Genomic DNA, 23,752 nt, shown 5'->3' with positions numbered 1-23,752 from the left:
GTTCGGATTGTCAGTCTACAGGTCTTGGTCGCTCCCAGAGCAGAGAGCCCTTGTAATGTCAGGAAAAGAAGGCACAGGAAATTGTCGAGGGACTGGTACAACATGAAACAGAAAACTAGGACATGGTGTGACAGGGGACGGGGCTCTCTTCTCCCACTGCAGCCTGTCGTGAACTTGAGCGTTACTGGAACCGGGGCGTGCTATCCCAGCTGCACAAATGTTACTGCCCGGGCGATGCGGGCTTTTTCTCATCCTTTTCATTGTTTTCCCAGACTGCACCACCGTGAGCCACAGTCCTTGTCCTTGCCCAAAATTTCAAGGAACCAAATGATGTTTTTATAGAGATGACGCCCGTCAGAGGCTGTTTAGAAATTGGAAATCAAACCAAAGGTATACATCTCTAGATAGTTGAATTCTTACAAAGGGCAGGGCTTTGTTTTATGGAAAAGACTAGGTATTTGCCTTTAATTTCGGGTTTATGCAACATTTTGTTTCAGACGTCTTTCCTTGAAATATACCCAGACTTAAGCACAATGGACACAGCCTAGCTTTTAGAAGAACTTCCTTCCTTAAATTGAACCTTTGCCTACGTGGTCCTGTTGTTGTTGTTTTTCAGATTTATTTAAATACAGGCAATAATTACTTGTATTCAAACAGTGATCTGCGGGGCAGAAGATCTTTTTTACTCCGAAAAGGCAACCGTAGTTTGGTAAGGTAATCAGACACCGGGGAAAAACAATCACCTTGGATTCGTTTGCATATGAAAGGAGAACGAATGTGACTTGAAAAGGCTTCTCAGGAAATCTGGAAGGACAAGTGGGGTTAATTCCAAACTGCTGAATCCTAATGAGGCTGAGACTCGAGTTTCCCGGGACGAGGCCCTAGACTGCACGCCGGGCCGGGCTGCGCTGTGCGCGCAGCACCCTGGCCCCCACCCTCTCTGGTCCCTGCCCGCCTGGCATCCCCGTGGCCGCCGCGGGGAACCTGTCTTCCCTTCCGGCAGCGGCCGGCGCTGCACCTGCCGCGGGTCTCCACCAGGGGCGCCCGCGCGTATCCGGACGCCAGGTCTCCCCCTGTGGCGCCGGGCCCTGTCCTCTCCGCGGCGCAGACTCGCCATGCGTGGCTTCCAGATGCTTCGTCCGTTCACCCCAACGCGCCCAGGGAACGACTCGATGTTTCTGGACTGGTGGCAAGTGCGTTCTCCGAACAGCGTGCGCCGAGAGCACCTTCGGGGTCAGCGCGTCCCGGACCCAGGAGCCGCACCACTTGCCTCGAGCGCCACCGCCTGGCCAAAACGGGAACCACCTCTGTCCGTCGTGGAGGCGCGTCTTGGAAACGGGCCAGACGGGGTTTTCTAGTTTCTGTACAATCCCCGCCTTGATCCATTTTCTGTAGAGTGACCGTGATGGATATTCTCGCTTACGAATGCAGGTATTTTTCTTCTGAGTAAATATACACATTCCTCTCGCAGTAACTTGGGTTTAGAGGCACTGAAATGGGAACTATACTGGACCCGCAACAACAAAAAAATCCATATAAATTGTATTTTTTATAAATGGGTTGGATGTGATACGCTTCAGGGATATAAAAATACAAGAGCGGGACCTTGCAGGAAATACTCTTTTCTTGCTGTTTTATTTTATTTTTTTTTAGCCTTGTGTCTATGGCAGTTTAAAGTAGATCAGTTTAAAGTAGAAATTGTCCCCCCCCCCCCCAACCGCCGCATGGGCTCCTTAAACCACTTGGCATCCTGGCTCCTTGCTGGCCAAGGTACAGCTCAGACTCTACACTCAAGCCCGGGGATGGATTGGATTGGAAGGTCCTAAAAAGTGTGTGAACACCTCAGTGTAGGTGTGTGTGTGTGTGTGTGTGTGTGTGTGTGCATCTACTATGTGAGCTGACCCCCTGGGGTGTTCGAAGAAAATATTAAGAATTCTGTGTATACTTATTTTTAATCTCAAACTTCAACTTTTATTTGTTCATTTCATTTTATTATGATTTTTTTAGGTTTTTATTTTATCTTATATCTAGCAGGCTCCATGCCGAACGTGGGACTTGAACTCACGACCCCGAGGCCAAAAGTTGCATCCTCTTATCGACTTCGCCAGCCAGGCACTTCTTCCACATTTATATTTTCTCAGTGCACATAAAAGTATGACAACAGTGGTATATCATTTACAGATCAGTATTTTAAAAGGTATTGGGAGTGTGGCTTAAGAAAGAAATGTTTGTGGAGACCGGGGGGGGGTCAGTCAGTTAAGCATCTGACTCTTGATCTCAGCTCAGATCATGATCTCAGGGTTCATGAGTTCAAGCCCCATGTTGGGCTCTGTGCTGCCAGTTTGGAGCCTGCTTGGGATTCTCTCTCTCCCCCTCTCTCCGCCCCTCCCCTGCTTGTACTCTCTCTCTCTCTCTCTCAAAATAAATACACATTAAAAAAGAAACGTTTTACTGATAGAAGTTCATGACCAGTCTAAAACTGCATCCAACTTAAAAAAAATTTTTTTTAATGTTTATTTATATTTGAGAGAGAGAGAGAGAGAGACAGCACAGTGCGCAAGCAGGGGAGGGACAGAGAGAGAGACACACACACACACACACAGAATCTGAAACAGGCTCCAGGCTCTGAGCTGTCAGCACAGAGCCCGACGTGGGGCTCGAACCCATGGACCGCAAAATCGTGACCTGAGCCAAAGTTGGATGCTTAGCTGACTGAGCCACCCAGGCGCCCCTAAAATGTCACTAAACTTAAGGATGATTTCAACACAGTCCTAAGTTTGCTAGGTGACATAGCAGATGTGCAGGCTGCTGGAACAGGGCCTGGCCGGGGAGCGATTAGCCAGCCTGTCCCTCTGGGTGGGGAGATTGGAACAGAGTTAGACTCAGCAGTGGGGTCTGGGGCTGCCTCTGTCAGCCTCGTTACGAAACCAGGGTAAACCACTTCAGGTCTGCTGGGTGGGGGTTCTTCTGCTGGACAAATGGGTAAAGAGAATCGAGCAGGAATGTATTAGACACAAGGAGGTTGGGGGTGTTGAGGATGACAGGTGAACAGGACACTAAGCTCATCTTAGGGTGTTTGCAATTGTGATCAGTTTTCATTTGAACTGGAAAAATGGTACGAAATTTAAAAATAAAAGTATACACAAGATTACAAATAAAAGATGTCGTATACCTAAAAGAAGATGAATCGTAGAGACTTTCCAAGCTCTTTTAGCCCATGCATTTGCTTATAGAATTTTGGTCCCTTTATTGAGATTATTCTAAGCGATAAGAAAAAAAAAACCCAAAAAAGACAGGCATCCTTACCTAATAAATCTGGAGTAGATCTATCTTGTTTCCAAGTGGATGGAGAAAGCAGAATTCATGAATCATGGCTAAATTGCTATTTTTAAAAGATCATTTTTGGTATGTCTTTGGAAAAAGAAACAAGTTCTAAAAGGACGAGTGGGAATATTTTACTACACAGCCCTGGCTTTGGGTGGTGATGTAGCTACGAGTGACAGCTTTCACTGAGCTCTAAAGGTAGTTCCGGTTCCATTGATGTGACCGAAATCCCTGCAGAGGTCGGAAACCTTGTCTTGTTTTAGAGCAAGGCTACAGACAAAGGCCCGTGTTTTCGGTTTACCTACGACTTGCGGACAGCTGACAAATTTACTCTTATTTTTATTTTAGAGCTGAAAACAGAGGCCTTCCTTTGAACAGCTTCAGGCCAGAACATTTTATTGGTGTTGGATCTTGTCTGCAGTGAATAGCAAATTCCTCATCACATGGGTCATTTGGTGACTGTGTGGTTGAGAGAAATCATAATTTGACCATGGTTTGGAAATGTTCTGGCAGTTTCCAAGAGGTGTAGTTTCTGGAATCACCGAAGATGTAGTGTGTTGTATTGTTTTGCAAGAGAGTCTGTGGGTGGCCAGGAGCTGGGAGGTGGGGAGGTGACATCCCAGGCCAGGGACCTCTCCGTCAGGTGAGTGTCACCTGCTTCCTGATCTGTCTTCTCCTGTTTCTGAGACACTGTCATTTATTGCCCTAATCTCAGGCAAGCCCTGTAGCTGATCTGGGCTTTCCGTTCTCATCTGTAAAATCAGGGTTTGGGTGCACTGGGAGGGCAGCGTAACTGAGCCAAGAAAGCTCTCGTAGTGGAATTCTGGGGCTTTATCTACCCTGGCGGGAGTAAATATTAGTTAAACCTGTTGGGAGCAGCGTTTGGAAGCGTGCATCACACGCTTTATTAGCCACATGAATGCTCTCTGACCCAGGCGTTCTGCCTATAGGAAATGGTCTTAAGGAAATAGTCCACTGATAGAGACAGATTTATGTACATGCACATTGACTCCAAAAAAATTTGAGACAAGCTCAGCGTCCGAGAGTAAGAGCGCTTCTAAATGAATCACAGCGATTTGTTCAACGCAATATTACGTAGGCATCACAAGCCATGTTTTCAAAGGATATTAGCACAACAGATGTTCACAGTATAATTTTAAGGATGCAAAAAGTAAGGCAAAATGTCTACACCGCAGGATACTAATTTTGCATTAAGTATTTAAGACCTACGTGTGCACGAAAAAAGCCTAGTAGAAACAACCACATGCGAACGGGGTTGCTAGGTGATTTAAATTTCTTTATTATTTTTCCCTGAATTTCCAAGTTTCCTACAATAAATATGTATTTCTTTTTAATAGTTGGCCCTACTCTCGTGGAACTGTGTTTGGGTGGGAAGGCAGACAACAGCAATTAAACTTGGGGGTTAAAGTGTTACGAGGAATAATGAGAGAAAAGATGGGGAGGTGGGCTTGTGAGAGATGTTTTGTGTAAAGTAGCATTTGAGTGGAGACCTGAGCAAGCATGGGAGCGAGCCAATCAGGTAAATGGAAAAAGGGCATCAGGCTGGGGTGAAGTCAGTGCAAAGGCCCTGAGGCGTGCTTGGCGTGCTTAAGGAACAGTGAGGAAGCTCTATCAGGTTCTGATCCCAGAAACAGACTCTGAGACAAGGACTCAAGTGCAGGTAGACTCCCTGGGAAGAGATCCAGGAAGCCCAGCCAAAGAAGTGCGGAATTGAGGTGGGAAAGGGAAGGGGCAAATGCAAGACGCATTAATGACCGAGCTCTCGCTGTGGACCGCTGTGCTGTGATCCTGCTCAGGACCACAGGGAATGTGTCTAAGAAGCCTCAGTGTTGTTCCTCCCTATCCAGGGGTGGGGGAGGAGACAGAGGCATCGACACCCCCAGTCCGTGCTGTGCTTAGATGGGAGCTGCTATCCGGTATGATGGCTTTCCCTGAGTGTGGGCCCCCCGCACCAGAAAGTGCTCAAGCCGAGAGTGACAGGATCTGGTAGCAGGAAGGCTACCCCAGACGGAGGGTCAGTGAGTGCTGACGGATGGGGATGGCCCCTGGCAGCACCTGCTACAAAAGCCAGCCTAGCAAGAGTGCGACCAGCAAAGGGTCTGTGATAGGAGCTGAATTCACAGCTGAGGGCCGGAACCAGATCCCTCGTGTGGAGTTCTATTTTGAGGGATAGGAGAGTCATTGTCGAGTAGTGAGCAGAGAGTGGCATGATCTGACTCGCCCTTGACGAGTCTGGTCTCCATGTGACGGCGAGGGGAGAAGCCGGAGGACCCGTCGGGGCGCCATAGTCAGAGCTCAGGGATGATGGTGGCCGGGAGCTGGGGGAGAGGCATCACCTAGACTCGCGGATTCTGGAGGCATTTCACAGGAAGAGCCAAGGGACTGGGCTGATGAATTGGATTGGATGTGAGAAAGGAAAAACAAAAAAAGAGTGATTAGGAGACTACAAGATTTTGACCTGAACAACTGGCAGATCAGAGCTGCCATTTTTCAAGATGGTGAAGGTGGTGAGGGTGGTGATGGCGGTGGACTTTCGAGTTCCACAGTCAGGTGAGTCAGTTCCTCAGAATAAATCCCTATCTCCGCCATCATCTGTCATGTGTTGATGTCTGTCTGTCTGTATGTATCATCGTCATCGTCTGTCAATCATTTATCATCTATCAGTCTGTCTATCCATCCATCCATCCATCCATCCATCCATCCATCTATCATCCATCACCATCATCATCATCTATCATCCATCCATCCATCCATCCATCCATCATCCATCACCATCATCATCAGTCATCCATCCATCCATCCATCCATCATCCATCACCATCATCATCTATCATCCATCCATCCATCCATCCATCCATCACCCATCACCATCATCATCATCTATCATCCATCCATCCATCCATCCATCCATCCATCATCCATCACCATCATCATCATCTATCATCTATCCATCCATCCATCCATCCGTCCATCTATCATCCATCACCATCATCATCATCTATCATTCATCCATCCATCCATCCGTCCATCTATCATCCATCACCATCATCATCATCTATCATCCATCACCATCATCATCATCTGTCATCCATCCATCCATCCATCCATCCATCCATCCATCATCCATCACCATCATCATCATCTGTCATCCATTCATCCATCCATCCATCCATCTATCATCCATCACCATCATCATCATCCATCCATCCATCCATCCATCCATCTATCATCCATCACCATCATCATCATCCATCCATCCATCCATCCATCTATCATCCATCACCATCATCATCATCTATCATCCATCCATCCATCCATCTATCATCCGTCACCATCATCATCATCTATCATCCATTCATCCATCCATCCATCCATCTATCATCCATCACCATCATTATCATCTATCAATCATCTATCTATCTATCTATCTATCTATCTATCTATCTATCCATCTATCTATCATCTATCTGTCTAACTATCATCTATCTTCATCTATCAAGTGGCTCTATTGGTTCTGTTTTTCTGGAGCCCTAACTCATATAGGAGCCCAGAGATCATTTTGTATTTTGAACAATCTCTTCCAGCCCTGGCTGCCAGCACTTTGCTTATATGGCTCTCTCAAAAGCATGGTATTTTATTTGTATTTTGTTCCAGTTCACTCTGTACCAAAAGCCACACCCATAATTCATTTTGAGATATTCCTGTCTCCGTGTACTCATGGTACTGGGGGTATATCAGGCTTCCCTCACATTTCACACTTATGGTTCCTAAAAGTCTTTAGGTCCAGCGAGAGAGTTCACTCCAGCCCACACACTTTATCCCACGTTAGTTCTTACAAAGATCTTATGGCTATAAGCTTGATTTCGTCCCTACTCTGAGACCAGGTCATGATGGAAGTGTCCTTGGACTGATTGCTGCTGCCAGGCTGTATCCTAATTGGAAAATATTTTGCAGACTGGAAAGGCTGGAGATGAGAAACAGTTTTCTTTTCTAACTCATCAAGTTCTGAGGTCCTGAATTCCTCTAAATTCTGCTTGCAAAGTGGCCATTTCTTTTCTGAGCTCCTCTCTTACCCGAAGGACCTCCATCGGATATTGCTAAAAAACGCTGTTGCTGTTTTGCCTGGAGATCTCTGCCCGGATCCATATGGTCTCTAACTATATTCTTACTCTGTAACACAGATCAGCACTGCCCCAGCCTCTCCTAATATTGCTGTCTTGCCATTTTCTCAGCTTCTTTAAGTTTCTCACCTTCCTGCCATTGACCCCCAAGGCCATTCAACATATCTTGGGTCTTTGGTAGACTAGCACTCCACTTCCGGTGCCAATTTCTATTTTGGCTTTTCTTGTGGCCAATCCAATGCTGTGTAAGACACAGTCGGGGAATCTCAGTGGCACACGGTAGTAAGCATTTATTTAACTCACGTGGCTCGGAGATGGCTGGGGGTCAGCTGGTCCCAGCTGGGTTTTTGGCTCCTCTGAAGCTGGAATGGAGCAACCTCATGCTCTCGTGATTCTTGACCTGAGTGGGGTTTGGTTTTCCTCTGGGGAAGTAGGGAGGTTTTGTCCCAAACAGGTGGGATCATAAAACCCAGGGACTTCATTTAAAAAATTTTTTTTAAATATGAAATGTATCGTCAAATTGGTTTCCATGCAACACCCAGTGCTCATCCCATCAGGTGCCCTCCTCAGTGCCCATCACCCACCCTCCCCTCCCTCTCACCCCCCATCAACCTTCAGTTTATTCTCAGTTTTTAAGAGCCTCTTATGGTTTGGCTGTTCCTCTCTAACTTTTTTTTTCCTTCCCCTCCCCCATGGTCTTCTGTTAAGTTTCGCAGGATCCACATAAGAGTGAAAACATACGGTATCTGTCTTTCTCTGTAGGACTTATTTCACTTAGCATAACACTCTCCAGTTCCATCCACGTTGCTACAAAAGGTCAGATTTCATTCTCATTGCCAAGTAGTATTCCATTATATATATAAACCACAACTTCTTTATCCGTTCATCAGTTGATGGACATTTAGGCTCTTTCCATAATTTGGCTATTGTTGAAAGTGCTGTTATCAACATTGGGGTACAAGTGCCCCTAGGCATCAGCCCTCCTGTATCCCTTGAAAACCCAGGGACTTTAAACAAATCAGTCTATTAGAACTTAAATTTCTAGATAAAAGAGAACCACTTCTGGGTAGTTATCTTGGGAGTTAATGCACTAAACTCATAGGGAACTTAAAGCAAGTCTCAATGCCTTTCCCTTAGGCTCTGTTTGGGGCATAATGTTGGTGACACCTCATCCCATGGAAGAATGAGCTCAATCTTTTGAGAAGACCAGAAGTCAGTCAGTGATTCATGTGAGGAATAAAGTGAGTTGTCCAGGTGAGTGAAACTACTATAAATGAAAAGCCATGTCGAAGAGCTTCTCGAGAGATGCTTTGATCCCTGCGTGCTAACCCTGGAAAGAGGTCATGGTCTTTCAAAGAGACAGCTTAGAAGGGGGATACATTAATTTAGAGGTTAAATCCTGGTGTTTAAGACAAAATAATAATAGTTTAGTTTTCCACAAGCTTAAGACCTCCATTGTACTTTTATTAGTGATTAAAAATCGTTATTGGAGGGGCACCTGGGTGGCTCAGTCGGTTGACCGTCCAACTCTTGATTTCGGCTCAGGTCATGATCCTAGGGTTGTGGCATCGAGCCCTGCGTTGAGCTCCGTGTTGAGAATGGAGTCTGCTTACGATTCTCTCTCTGTCTCTCTCTCTCTCTCTCTCTTCCCTCCATCCCTCTCCCCCTCTTGTGCTCTCTCTGTCTAAAAATTAAAAAAAACATTATGGAAATTCTTATAAATCGAACTGATACTTCCTTTACTTGTGAAATAACACACAGTTACGGTTTCCTCTCCAAGCAGAGTTTAAACAAGGCTGATTTCTCTTGGAGGTAATTAAAGGGTAGGATCAACAAATTAGCACATGCTGAACTGAAAATGGATGGTTTCTGCCGCTTCCGACCTTGAAAGTGACTTATGGGTTTGCCGGCTCTCGCAGGGCTGATTGTTTTGTAGCTAAGCTTGATCGGTTGGTCACGGGGAGTCCAACCGGCAAAACAGAAATGACTCGAAGTGGATATGACATTTGCCTCTGCAGGCACGAAATGGTTAAATATTGGTGGTTTAATATGCTTACCCTAATATTTCCATCAGTTTCCTGCCAAGCCCGGTTGGAATGCAGCTGACGGCCGGGCCTGGAGAGCTGAGCAGGGAAGGAAGGACGTGCTCCGGGGCCAGTGGGCTGAGGGTCCACTCACAGGCAGGAAGTGTAGAAGGGACGTCCAGGATATCACAGCAAGATGAAGACCGGTTAGGCTCAGACGGGCCCGCAACCCGGTAAAGCATGGCTACGGGCGTGTTCCTTTACTAAGTCTGTTCCAGCTGCCCTGAAGTTCCCTCTTCGAAGTCTGGTGGCTGTGTGTGCGTTGGGGCCCCAAGACCCTGGGGAGCATAGTGTTGTGTAGACATAGTGTTGGGGGTGGACCTTTTGCCATTCCCACACAACTCCTCGGGCATTTGACGTTTCGGGTATAATTCTGAATATTTCGTGTGTCTGGGATGCATGACCAAGTGTCTGTTTCTAGCAGTGTGGTTTGAGGAGGTGTCATGGATTGGATTGTGTCCACCAACAAGATGTATTGAAGGTCTAATTCCTGGTAACTGCGAACGTGAACTTGGTTGGAAATAGGGTCTTTGCAGGTGTAATCATATTAAGATAGGGTTGTCCTGGATTAGGGTGGGCCCTGATCCAATAACTGCTGTCCTTACAAGAAGAGGGACACTTGGACATAGGCACAGACACACAGGAGCGTGTGTGATGACAGAGGCAGAGATTGGAGTGATGTGTCTACAGGCCAAGAACATCAGGCGCGGTTGGCAACCTCCGGAAGCTGGAAGAGGCGGGAAGGACCCTCCCCTGAACCTTCAGAGACAGCACAGCCCTGCTGGCACCTTGCTGTCGGACTTCTGGCCTTTCGGACTGTGAGATAATACATTTCTATTGTTTTAAGCCTCCCCAGTTTGCGGTCATTTGTTATGGCCGCCCTAGGAAACTCGTGGAGGAATTCTCTTGAAAGGCTCGCTGAGGGGCTAGTCTGAGAGAACTGATGTGTGGGTAGCTCTGGGCCTCCCCCGCCCCCCACCACTTGCACACTGTTTTTCTCTCTGTTTCTCTAGTCCAGGGTGACCCATGTCCGAAACAAGTATTAGTAATGGGGCTTTCCATTCCAGAATGCGAATGGAAGGCCAACCAAAATTTCATCTGGTGGAAGAACTCCACAGGGATTTTGAAGAAAGAAAAGGAAAGGAAATACTTCCTTCCTTCCCTTTTAACATTTTTCTCGGTCTTTCTCTCTTACCTGTGTGTTATTTTGTTGACAGGGGTGTGAGACCCCTGGAGGGAAGCATGTTGTTCAGGCTCTCATTGTGATCCTTAAACATTTACTGGTTTATGGTGTCTATGCCTCTGGGGAGGAGATTGCGATCCCCTTTCCCTGCCTTTTGGAATGTGTCTCTGTTACTTCACGACAGAATGTTCTAACTGGGCTGGGCTGATTTTACACTCCTTTCAACACTATGCAGAAAAGTGTGAAGAATGGATGGGGAATTTAGTCCTGGCTGTGGTGAATTATTTCTTGTTTCTTCAGAAAGTTACGGTTGGACATTTTCACCCAAAGCACTACCTAGATCTTTCTAGATGTCTGTCATCTGTGTGTGTCACTCGAGGGTCATTGGGCTAACTCCTTCCAGACGAGCTCAAGAAGGAAGGAAGTACATCAGTGTGTTTGAGGGAACGGCTCAGGACCAGAAGCATCTTGGTCTCAGCCAGTATTTCTTCAGGTTGGGTGGGGGGAGAGGTTGTGCAAAATCATCCCAAGGCTGCCTCCCGCCAGTGAACGCTAATGGGAACCCTTGCTGATTCTGGCGACTGAAATTCACCATTTCCACACACCGTTTCTCTCCAGAAGCTGCTTTCTGCAGATATTGTTGGGGTTCGTATACACCATCTCTGCACACAGAAGGCTGCTCGCCGTGAACGCCTGAGACTGTCTGCCTGTAGGCTTGTTGCCTAGGTATGAAGCACGCTCAGAGGCACACGGGCTGCCTGGACGTGCCAGGGCCTTTGCCCTGATGGCTATGGGTTGGTGGTGGACAGGCCAGCCCTTCCCCCTTGCTTGGGACAACTTGGAGGCTTGCTCTGCACTGTCTCCCAGGGCTCACCAGGGGGACTGAGCTCCATTGTCCCCATGGTGGTCGACTTGAAACATGCTTGTATTTGTTGTCTGTTGCTGCTGCAACACATCCCCATGCTTTAGTGATTAAAACAACACGTATCTACTACCTTGTAGTTTTTGCGGGTTAGAAGTCAGAAATGGGCCAAAGGTCAAGGTGCCAGCGGGGTGCATTCCATTCTGGAGGCTCTGGTGAGATCCATTTCCTTGCCTTGTCCATCTTCCAGAGGCTGCCCACATTCCTTGGCTTGTGGCTCCTTCCTCCACCTTCAAAGTCGACAACACTGGGCTCTCAGAGTCAGCCTGAAAAGACTAAGTCCTTCCCATAATGCCGTCTGTCTGGTTCTCCCTTCTGTCCCCTTCTTGTATTTTTAAAGACCTTGGGATTACGTTGGGCCCATGTGGGTAATCCCGGATACTCTCCTTATATTGGGGTCACCCGGTTAACAAATTTCCATCTGCAGACTTCATTCCCTTTTGCCTTGTAAACCCGAAGTATTCACAGATTCCAGGATGTGGTCATCTTTGGGAGGGCCAGTATCCTGCTCACCACCATACCCTATGTTGGCTTCCTTTCCTTTGTCTCTCTACCCTTCTTCCTCATTGGTCTTTCTTGGGATCATTTCCCAAGTAAACTACTTGTATGAGAAGTCTTGTCTCATAGTCTGCTTTTGCAGAAACCCAAACCAAAATACCACCCAGAAGGGAATTACTACTTAGAACCACTGGTCTAGAGACTCCAGTGAGTCACTGGGACTTAGTTTCTCTCTCTCTCTTTCTCTCTCTCAGGTCTCCTTTTCCCCACCTTTGCCAGTGGTGGCACAGTATCTTAGGCAACAGTCTTCCAGACTCAATTCCATTGGAAAGAGAAGCTCCTGTTGATGTTCTGACACTCATTCTAATTGGATTACTTTAGGTCATGTGTCTCTCCCTCACCCAAGCATTAAGGCTAGAGGATTGCAATACTTTGATTGGCCAGACCTGGGCTACATCTTCCACTCTTAAACCTGGGAGTTCAGTCTCACCCAGGATCCATGGACTACTGGTGGAAGAGAGGTTGATTTGCAACACAAAAATCAGGAACTACTGCCCAGAGAGGCAGCGATGAGTGCTGGGAAGGTAAATAACAAATTCAGCAACATGTCTTTTCTTTCTTTTTCTCCCTCTCCAAGCCCTGCTGTGTGTGTGTGTGTCAGGCCGGGGGTGTCATATAACTCAGGATCCACAGTATCTTAGGAACATTCAGTGAACACGTTGCCATCAGCCCACACAGATGGCAAAACTAAGGGCAAAACAAAGGTAAGGAAATACTGTTTTTCACACACTGGTACATGAGAACATCCTGCTTCCCATTCTAGGTCCTGGGACCTCACCACTACAGTCTGATGTTTTCTAGGCTACAGCCCTTTATAACTCAGGTCAATTTTGTGTTAACTGGTACATTTGAGATGATGGTGGGAGTTGTCCCCCCATGAGTAATTCATGTTTCTTTGTGTTTCTTTGTTTTGTCGTATCCTTGCCAAAAATGTACAGGCTACACCCAAAGGAGGCACGGTATAAAAGCAAATTGAAACATACACTCAACAGACAGAGTGGAGATAGTCAGTGTACTTTGTGATGTGAATGTACCGTTTCACATGGTACAAAACACATTTCTGACAATACATGTGTAAACCTTTTCTGGAATGAGAAGAGGGATTAAACAATGGACATGTGGGGTTTCCTTGATGTTGGGAGAAGGTTTTGTCTTTGTACAGGGAAAGAGCATGGGATTTGAAGGCAGGCAGAATTGGATTTGAATGTGAGCTCTGCAACTCACCGGCTCCGTGGACTTTTGCACTAACCCATGGCCGCCATAGGTCCCTTTTCCTCATCTGGTGTTTATGGTCATCAGTGGTGGACCAGACCACACAAGGTCATAAGCGAAATTCCCGCAAAACATCAATTCCATTCCTCCCCGAGGCATGGGCCTGTTTTCTCTTTTTGCCTAATGGGATTCAAATTTTCTATCTCTGTGATGTTCTTTCTAACTTGGTGACGTGGCGATAGAGGGCACAACTTTATCTTTCTAGTGCTCATGCACTACGATGGGTTATCTCTTGATGCTTAACACATTTCAAGGCTGAAAACCATAAATATTTATTCTCTGAAAGCTTCTGTGAGTTGGGAATTCAGAAGTGGCTTAGCTGGGAGGTTCTGGTCAGAGTCTCGTAAGATTTCAGTCATGTTGGCTGGGGCTGCTGTTCCCTGAGCGATAGAAGTTGGAGGATCAGCTTCTAGAACAGCTGACCATGTGGTCTGTGCTGATTATTGGCAGTCCTGGTCTTCACGAGCCTCTCCGTTGTGCTGCTTGTATGTGACGTGACATGGCGGCTGCCTTCCGCCGGAGTGAGTGATCCAAGAGAACGGGATAGAATCTGCGTCTTTTGTGACCTAGACTTAAAAGGCACACAGTCACTTCTATAGTTCTTGGTTATACAGTCGGCCCTGTTCAGATTGGGTGTGAATACCAGGAGGTGGAGATCACGAGGCTAGCTACCAAATACAGATAAAATCCACCCTTTGATGGATGTGGGTCTTATAAAGAACTACACGAATTGCTACAGCTGTAGTAACGTATACATCCTGACCACTGTTGACATTGACAACTTTGATGTTTGACTGGTGCCATCAGAGCATTCCTGAGTTCTTCGGGAACAAATTTGCTCACGGTGCGCTTGGCCACTCCACGGGATATGCATCGACAGGAGTGCGTGGGGCAGTAATCTACAATGGCTGGTTCAATAGATGCTGTAGAAAATATGTTTCCAAACACATTCCTCCCTTTAACAAAAGCCAAAAAGACACGCACGCTCCTACTGAGTGATTAAGGCCCCTGTTTAATGAAGGCGGAACATGTGTTCCAGCTGAGTGATCTACTTACAGGGTCAGCCACGAGAAAGTTCGTGGCATCCAGCTCAACAGCTTGGCCCAGGAAGACTTTGTTCCACCAAGACCTACTTCGCCTCGAAGTAGGGCAGGCACTCAGAGATCCTGCTCTTACTATGATGACACTAATCATGATGATGGGGATGATGAATAGTAATAACTGTAACCAGAAAAATGTCTTACAGCTTCAGAAACAACAATACGGTAGATATTAATGTGGAGATAAAGAATCTCCTCTGGAACCCTTAGATGATCATGTGCTTTTCCAAAAATTAACACCAGGAGACAGGGATCAGTTCCCTCCTTGCATCATTTATAATCTGCATTGCAAATTCATGAAGCATAGTTGTGGGAGTAAAGTTATTCTTTTGTCTGAAATATAGGAGTTCGATGAGCTGTAAATCAACTCAGGATTTCTTGGGCTTCGTGTCTATGTAGCCCTTTCTCTCCTCTTGAGAACGAGGTTGTGCTTGAATGTTTTCTGGTGTCTCTACTATTTGAATAGCCCCTTTAGGCCACTTGTCGTGTCTCTTAATTTTCAATTCAGGTGAGAGTTGAGCCAGTTACTTCCTCAAGCTGCCTTCTTGAAAACATAAATGACAATAGGAACAAAACCTCAAATCATAAACAGCTTTTGATCCAGTCTCTTCTAAATACCCCCGAGGACGCTGGGGAGGGAGGGGTGTGGGAGAGTGTGAGCTGTTGGTACACATGCTTTTGGTTGGCTGTGTGAGTGTGCAGGAAATGTTTACGAGTGATGACTGGACATTTCTATAAACTTTTTGCCCTTCTCCTTGCAAATGACAAGCACTTTCTACCATGGGGTAGAAAGAGCTTTGCATTGAGAGCTGGGGGATGATGTACAAAATTGTGGAATCATTATGTTGTACACCTGAAACTAACATAATGCTGTATTTTAACTAACTAGAATTAAAACAAAAACTTTTTTTTAAAAAGTGGCAACATACCTAAAAAAAAAAATGTGGCAGTCAGAAGGTGTGCAGAGGTAGACACTGGAAACCTTGATCTTGACTTGAGGTAGTAGGGGGGGCAGGGTAGTTGGCAAAGTAGAAGAATATTTTATTTTGATCTTAGTTTTTCCTGATTTAGTATCTTTTTTTTTAATTTTTCTTTTTTAACGTTTTTATTTTATTTTTGAGACAGAGAGAGACAGAGCATGAACAGGGGAGGGGCAGAGAGAGAGGGAGACACAGAATCTGAAACAGGCTCCAGGCTCCGAGCTGTCAGCACAGAGCCCGACGCGGGGCTCGAACTCACGGACCGTGAGATCATGACCTGAGCCGAAGTCGGACGCTTAACCGACCGAGCCACCCAGGCGCCCCATGATTTATTATCTTTAGGTTGGTTGAGCATTGAACACAAACATATATGCACCATAGTATTTTTTAAAATATTTATTTCTAGGACAAGTCTAGAACACAAATTGCATTGTTCTATTTATTTTATTTTATTTCATTTTATTTATTTATTTTATTTTATTCTATATTATTTTATTTTGAGAGTCGGGGAGAGGGACAGAGGAGAGAGACAGAGAGAATCTTAAGCAGGCTCCACACTCAGCATGGAGCCCGATGTGGGGCTGGATCCCATGACCCCGGAATCGTGACTTGAACTGAAATCAAGAGTCAGATGCTCAACCAACTGGGCCATCCAGGTGCCCCCTACATTGCATTGTTTAATGTAACATAACAGTTAAAATTGGAAGGAGAGGTCTAGGGACCTTAGGCTCTTTAGGCCTTGGACTTTTAGTCTTTAAAAACTAAAAAGTTGGGGTGCCTGGGTGGCTCAGTCGGTTAAGCGTCCAACTTCGGCTCAGGTCATGATCTCACGGTTTGTGAGTTCGAGCCCTGCATCAGGCCCTGTGCTGACAGCTCAGAGCCTGGATCCTGCTTCAGATTCTGTGTCTCCCTCTCTCTCTGCCCCTCTCTCTCTCTCTCTCTCTCTCTCTCTCTCTCTCTCTTTCTCTCAAAAAGAAATAAACATTTAAAAAAAATTTAAATTAAAAAGTTCGTTAGGGGATCCCTAGGGCCATTTTTCAGTTTCAGCGATTTAGAATTCTCTGGCATGGTCCCTGTCTTATGATTCTCAGCACCTGCTGCTTTGGGTGACTGCTGGATTAATAAGGGCTGTCCAACAAATACCCTCCAGCTAGCTCCTTGGGAGGTGACAGAAGTGGCCAGTACTGCGATGAGGTGGACATGCCCATCTGCGCTCAACTGTCGCCCCGTGATCTATACCTGTTTTCATCTACAAATTTGGCCACCACTGAGCAGTGAAGTCATCGGCAGTACAGATGAGAAGTGCAGATACCTTGTATGGATTAATCTTCCTGCACATCTACAATTCATAATACTGAAGAGGAAACGGGGTATGGAAAACATTTTGGAGGAGTAATGCTTTTATGAAGCAAGCCCTGTGGAGTTTATTTAAAGATTATGCATATTTTGTTTGGTTTTTATGCTGTGAAAATGTTCAAGGAAGGAAGAGGGTTGGAACGGTTTAAGAACCATCTGGCAGAATTCCATGGTGCGATGGAGGAACCATTCAGAAATCAAGAGTGTTCCGGGTTGGTGAGTCACAATTATAGGGACAAGGGAGGCGGCCACGTATCTGCATTTGGGGACTTCTTTAAGGAGTCATGAGGTATATATGCACACACACTGGGATATAGGTCATCCTGGAAGAGGCCAAGGGCAGTCTGCGGATACAAATTGTTTCTCACGGTAGGAGTGGGGAAGGAAGAGCAGTGGGAAAGGATTGTATCATGGGCCTCCACCCCTGACCTGCTTAGGCCCAGTGATGAACCCACCGGGCCCTGGGGGCTTTGTCTCCACCTCTGGAGGTTTATCTGGGAGAGAGTTGAGGGGAGTCCACAGGGGCTCTAGGAAGAACAGCCCAATGTAAGGAAACAGAGCCGGAAACAAACTGGACAGTGTGTGGGTGAGAAGTTAGTATTTGCGAATACAATACAAAAGTTTGTGTTCATTTTACCCTGTGTAGCAACATCATTTGAAAGCAGAGGCTAAAAACTCAATTTGTCAATAAGAAAGATTTTGGTGGCAGAGTTGTGTGTGTTTGCAGCAGATAACCACCAGCTGTCTCTATTTTCCTCTTTCTGTCTCTTTAACGGAATCTTCATATGGTCTGGGGCCCCAATGCCTCTCTAGAGAAAAATCACTTACCTGGGCTCCCTTGCTGTTGAGGAAGCTGTGGGGATAGCTTAAGTCATGGAGAAGTAGCTTCTTCCCGAATCAGAAGGAATTGCTTTTTTGTTGTTGTGTTTTGGCCTTTCACCCGGTTACCTCTTTTGTTTTGCCCACTGGACGGTGGTCATGAGGACCGTGAGTGCCGTAGCCATCTTGTAAGAGGTGTTTTTCATTGACAAACCATGACAAATGCATTTAGATGTCTGAAGAAGAAGTCGTGGTTTCCCACGAGTCATGGAGTCACGTGGAAACTGCCCGGTTTGTGGTCCGGCTGCTTCTCACATGGTCAACCGATGGGACATGGGCTCAGGCGATTATCAACACTTTTATTTGTTTAATGATACTTAAGGTCTATCAGAAAGGCTGGCTGATGTTTTACATATCATTAGAAAGAAGCTTATGGTGAAGATATATGTCAGACAAGATCATGACTGTTGGCCAACCCAACATCTGTTGTCAAGCCCCCTCCACTCTTGCTCACCTCCGTTATAGAGGCTGGAAAAGATAGCTTTCCCAGCCTCTTGTGGCTCAGGTGGTCATGTGTCATAGTTCTGGCCAATGGGGCCTAAACAGACCTCTTCATGGAGAGGGTTCTGGAAAGGAAGAAAGAGATATCGCTGCTTTGTTTTTCTTCCTTTCTTACTGCCTTGAATAAGGATATGATGCCGGTTCTGGGGCAACCATATGAGTGCAAGGCCACGAGATTAGCAGAAATATCGTCCTTGACCCTGTTGTGCGTCCAAACGAACACTTGAAAGACAATTTCTACAGACTTATGAAAAAAGCTCTATTTGTTTCCATTATTAGAAGCCAGATCGTTCTCTTATTTGCAGCTCAAAGCACTCCTGACTAACAATGTGCAAAATGAAAAACTAGATAGTCAGTTGGATGTGAAAAAAATTCAGCTCCGATAATAATCAAAGAAATGACGTTTGGCAAGGATTTTGAAGTGATGATCACATTCAGTGCAGGGGAGGATGCTGAAAGAGAAGTATTCTCTTTCCCTGCAGGTGGTGTTACGAGCCGGGGAAGACTTTCTCAAGAGATACGGATGAATTTATGAAGAGCCCTCGAGCAGTTACTTCCCTTTGACCAAGTAATTTTACTCTTGGGAACATATCCAAGAACACAGTACCAGGAGCACAGACTTACATGTGTTGTGATCCACACTTTGTAAGAAGGATCGAAAACGTGTCTTCAAAGATGCAGACCGGCTGGGAAACCATAGTGACGTGGTAAGCATCGTTACCTCTTGTGTTGAGGGATATGCTGTTTTTTCTTTTTCAACTTTCTTAGAAAGAACACGTCATTTGTTTGGAAGTTAGGAGAATACGACAAAAGTCGTTCAAAAGAATAATACCACACTCAAATCTCTGTCCTTGGAACCTACTGCTTTTGTGGAAATAACAGTGAAACACCTTCCTGGGTCTTTGGTTGCTGTCCTTTTAATTCATTTATTATTATTATTATTTTTAAAGCTTATTTGTTTATTTTGAGAGAGAGAGGGAGAAAGAGAGAGAGAGAGCGTGAGCAGGGAAGGGACAAAGAGAGAGGGATAGAGAAAATCCCAAGCAGGCTCCCTGATGACTTGGGGCTTGAACCCACAAACCGTGAGATCATGACCTGAGCCGAAACCAAGGGTCAGATGCTTAACTGGCTGAGCCACCCAGGCGCCCATATTTGTTTTTATATTTGCTACAGAGAGACCGAATTCACTAAACAGAGTCATCATATAAAAAACTCTGGGCGTAACTGCACGCACTCATATACTCACTTGAACTTCCCCATGGTTCTGGGAGTTAGGTAAAGATGTCAGTATCCCCATTTACCATTAGGAAGGAGACAGAGAGGACCCGAGTGTCTTCCCGAAGGTCACTGTGCCCCCAGGGGCGGGGCCAGGACTCGACCATCCTAAGCCCTGAGTTCCCGTTTCGACATCAGGGTGTCTATCACGAAGGTTAACACGCCCCCAATGAGAGCCACCAACACACTTCCCTGTAATCACAAAAGAGATCAAGGAGAGAAGCTGGTTTTGTGTCCAGACAGAAAAAGAGTGAGGAAAGCGGCTACAGAAGTGACATCCGTTGCAAACTCGTATTTATAACCAACTTCTCGGCCCCACCCTCCACCGGCTGCTGGAACGTAACCGGCTTGCAACACCGGGCGTCTGTCTTGGAGCCGCGTGCCAAGGCAGCCGTCAGCCACACAGAGCAAACTACAAGCACGTTCGGCTGGGGAGGCCTCCGCCCCGGCAGGTGGAAGAGTGTGGGGATCAGCACCGGGCGTGATGTGATGCAGACGCCCCACAGAACCACGTTTCTGCGCCTCTCGGACAGAACGGATCCTGCGGGCTGTGTTGGTGTGAAATCGATGAACTAATCCTCTCCGTTTACATGTGGTGCCCCAACCCGAACTTCTCACTTTGAAAATGAACATTTCCTTTACCGATGGGCGTGGCTGAAGGTGCTGAGGGTTAGGATAGTCTTAAAGAAGAGCTTGTTTACGAAAGAGATCGTTAAACCGTGAGGGGCAATATAATCGTCCGGCAGTCTTGAGACGCACGGAAAAGGACGCCAGAACGTGAGGCAGCAATGATACAGTCGTTGCTAATTACGAGCAGTAGCGAGCAGGTTCTTTCTGCCATGACAGAAAGCTGGCAAATTCCTCCTAAAAGTCACCAGACGCAATCAAATTATCTTCTGTGTTGTCAAACTGTCGGTGGCCCAGCCCACGTCTTGTGCAGAGCGGGGTAGACAGGGCATGGCCGGGGACCAGGGCTTTGCCTCTGGATCCTGCTCGAGCCCCGTCTAGCCCAGGGCCCTCCCCGCACTCAAAACCCATGCAGAGCAAACTCAGGCCACTGAGAAGTGAGAGGGCAGGGCTATTACATTTCTTTATGGACCCCTGCCCGACTTTTGGTAAGCTTATGCAGATTTATTTTACACCTTGGACCCCTGAGTTAGTGCTTATTTTTAAGTTGTCAAGGGATCATTTCAGAAATGGAAAAAAAAAGAAAAAAGGCTTCTCTAGGTCTATAGATCTTTTACGTCTCTGCTCAGTCTATTTAAGTTCCTTTCCTCCCTGTTTTTAATTTATTACCTTTTAAGTATCCTTTAAGTAGCAGATACTGGAACACGTTTTAATCAGGGAAACTGCAGTAAAACTGCTGGTTTGGCAGGCAGCGGGTCCCGGAGCCCCTGGCCGGCGGACAGACGTGTTGTGCTCGCAAGGCTAGCTCCCCGCAGAAGCCCCCCCGGCCCTAGCACGGGCCCCCCAGACATCTTTTGTCAGGTTTGGGGGGAGCTCTCCATTTATCCGCCGAATTGGCTTAAATGGAAGGGACGTGTAAGGAAAACATCAGTTCCTACTGTCATACGGGTGAAATGTGTAGGCTGCTCCCCGAATTCAAACAAGGACCATTTGCATTCTGGGTGAAGGATTTGCTGGAAGCTACAAAGCGTGTTTGTTTTTGGCTTAAGCCAAATTACGCCTGTCAACTGTGAAGGGTCACGTTGCTCGGGCCGCGTGAGCCTGCCCAGGCACCCGGTGGACCAGGGAAGCGGGACTGAGGGAGAGAGATGCCAGTTCTCCACTCTTGCCATTGGTCTGTCCCATCCAGAGTCTTAGTGAAGAGTAAGTATTTCAAAATGAACACAGCCGGGTACCGGCATCTTCTTTCAAAACGATCATCCAAGGGGCAAAAGGTTATGCGCGGGCAACACGGAGGGAGCACTCACTTACTTTTGATGTTTTGTGCTATCTGCCTCTGTCCCTAAATGTGGATTCTCTGCATCCTGGGACAGAGACCCATGCTGTGTATCCATACGGCAACATGCCTGGGGGTGGTCCTGCAGGAATGCATGCATTCATTCACTCATCCATTCATTCATTCACTCATCCATCCATTCATTCATTCATTCAATTTGGGTTATGGGAGATTGTGATGCAGTTCTCGCCGGAAGGGTGTGGGCAAAGGGTTGGGGCCAGGGAACAAGGACCCTTCTGTGCTGCTCCATAGATGCGGGACTCAGGACAGATTATTTAAGCCAAGTGCAATCCCTGTCCTTGTTGCTCTCATGGGAATAACGGTGCTCCCCTCCGCCCCCAGCTCGCCTCATAATCCCCCAGAGTCTCCTAGGGGTAGTTGTTAAAAATGCAAAGTCTGATGCTCCTAGATCAGGCGCCGTGGGCGAGGCTGTGGGCATCTGCATGTTGAACTATCTCTGTAAGTGACTGTGTTGAGAAGGATGGATGTCCAGTTAGGGGTCCCTTCGCTATTAAAGGCCACAAGTCTCTGTATGATTTGTCATCTATGAGATGAGGGGGGAGGCAGAGGACACCCCTTTACCGCTTTTCGTGTTGACCTTGGTCTACTTGATTTCTGCCCGGGATACTGAGGTCTTGGCTGTTCCTGAAATACTCCGGCTCATCCCTCCTTGTAATCCTCAAAGACTCGGTGACCAGCAGTGCCCGTGGACACGGGGCCTGGGGAGCATGCGCCGTGAAGCTCCTCGGCTGTTCAGAGAGAGACGGAAGGTGTCAGGGGGCGTGGGGGAGAAGAGCCCCTCCCCAGGACCCGTCTTATTGCCTGGCTCTGTTACACCCAGTGCCGTGAGCAGGGGGCTGGGAGGTTTGGGGTGAGGTGGGTGAAGGTTGTCCCCGGTTTCCCCCCGGGGAGTCAGGACACCAGCTTTACCCGCCCTCCCCCCCCCAAGCCCCCCCACAACAGCAGAACACCCCCATCACTTCATCTGTGATTGAAGGATAATAGTGCCCGACCGCCGTGCCCTGGGGGGTGATTAGAGGCTCCTGCGACACAGGGCAGTAACAGGAAAGGGTTGTGACCACTACAGGGATTATCAGAAGCTCTTTTCTCCACTTCCTGACCTGGTTCCTATTTCCCTCTAACTCATTCCCTTGGCCCTAATTCGACCCTTCATTTCCGTTAATGATGCATAATGCGTTTGGAAATGATGGATGAGAATTGGAATGGTTCTTTTTTTCCCCCATCGAATTCTAACTCCGGGAAGAATTTGGGGGCCAGGGGCCTTCCGGGGATCCGTGGAAACCGCACCAGGCACCCCCAACCATGGAACCCTCTGTGCCCGTTCCCGCGGGCAGAATTGGCCAGCGGCGTCACTATTTTCCTTTTTCGTTTTGCAGAGCTCTGAGGTGGGTGATCATTTTTAACTCTCCCAGCCTGACGGCTTGCTTTACAGACTTTAAGCTCCAAGGCCAGACACAAAGACAACAGACTCGTGGAGACTGTTCAACCGGCTCCCGCAAATGCATACAACGAAATCCCTGGAATAAATCCCTTGTTTTATCACTTCCTAGTGCTTCTGTTTCCCGACCAAACCCTGGCTGTTACAAGCATGATCCTGTTTGCAACACTGGACCAGGACCGGCCGAGTGTTTTATAGAGTAGGCCACCCCAGGTCCTCGCTCTTCCGATGCCCCCTGGGATGAAGCCATCCCATTCCCTGACGCTTCCTTCTGATTTGTGTAGCCTGGAGGAATTTCATTAAGATTCCAGCTAATTTCCCTGTCTCAGTTCTCTGCTGCCTGATTGAATTCTGGGTTCTTGCCACATCTCCTGTCTTTATGGATATTTAAATATCCGAACAGTGACCACAGTCTCCCCTAGGCATTGGCCTTGGCTCATAGATCTGATATCCTAATATAACCAAGGCCTTAGATGAGCAGGACTTGGCTAAGAGACATCCACTGACTGTGTTTGCCGCTGACTCTTTCTCGGTGGTGTCTCTGCGGGCCCTGCTGGAGCCTCTGCCCACCCCTTCCGTGGGGTTTCCCGCCGCTGTTCCGCCTGGCTGCTGGTTGTTAGAGGCCCTCTCCTCCAGAATGTCTTTGTTGTGGTCCAGCATCCAGCCAGGAGATTCTCCTGAACAGACTCTGGGATCCACCCTCTCTCCTATGTGGTCCCTACCTGGTCCACGGGGAGCAGCTAGGAGTTCGGTG

Source organism: Neofelis nebulosa, chromosome 5 (genome assembly GCF_028018385.1).
Source record: "Neofelis nebulosa isolate mNeoNeb1 chromosome 5, mNeoNeb1.pri, whole genome shotgun sequence".
Classification (NCBI taxonomy): Eukaryota; Metazoa; Chordata; class Mammalia; order Carnivora; family Felidae; genus Neofelis; species Neofelis nebulosa.
Note: the sequence above shows the minus strand (reverse complement) of the source record.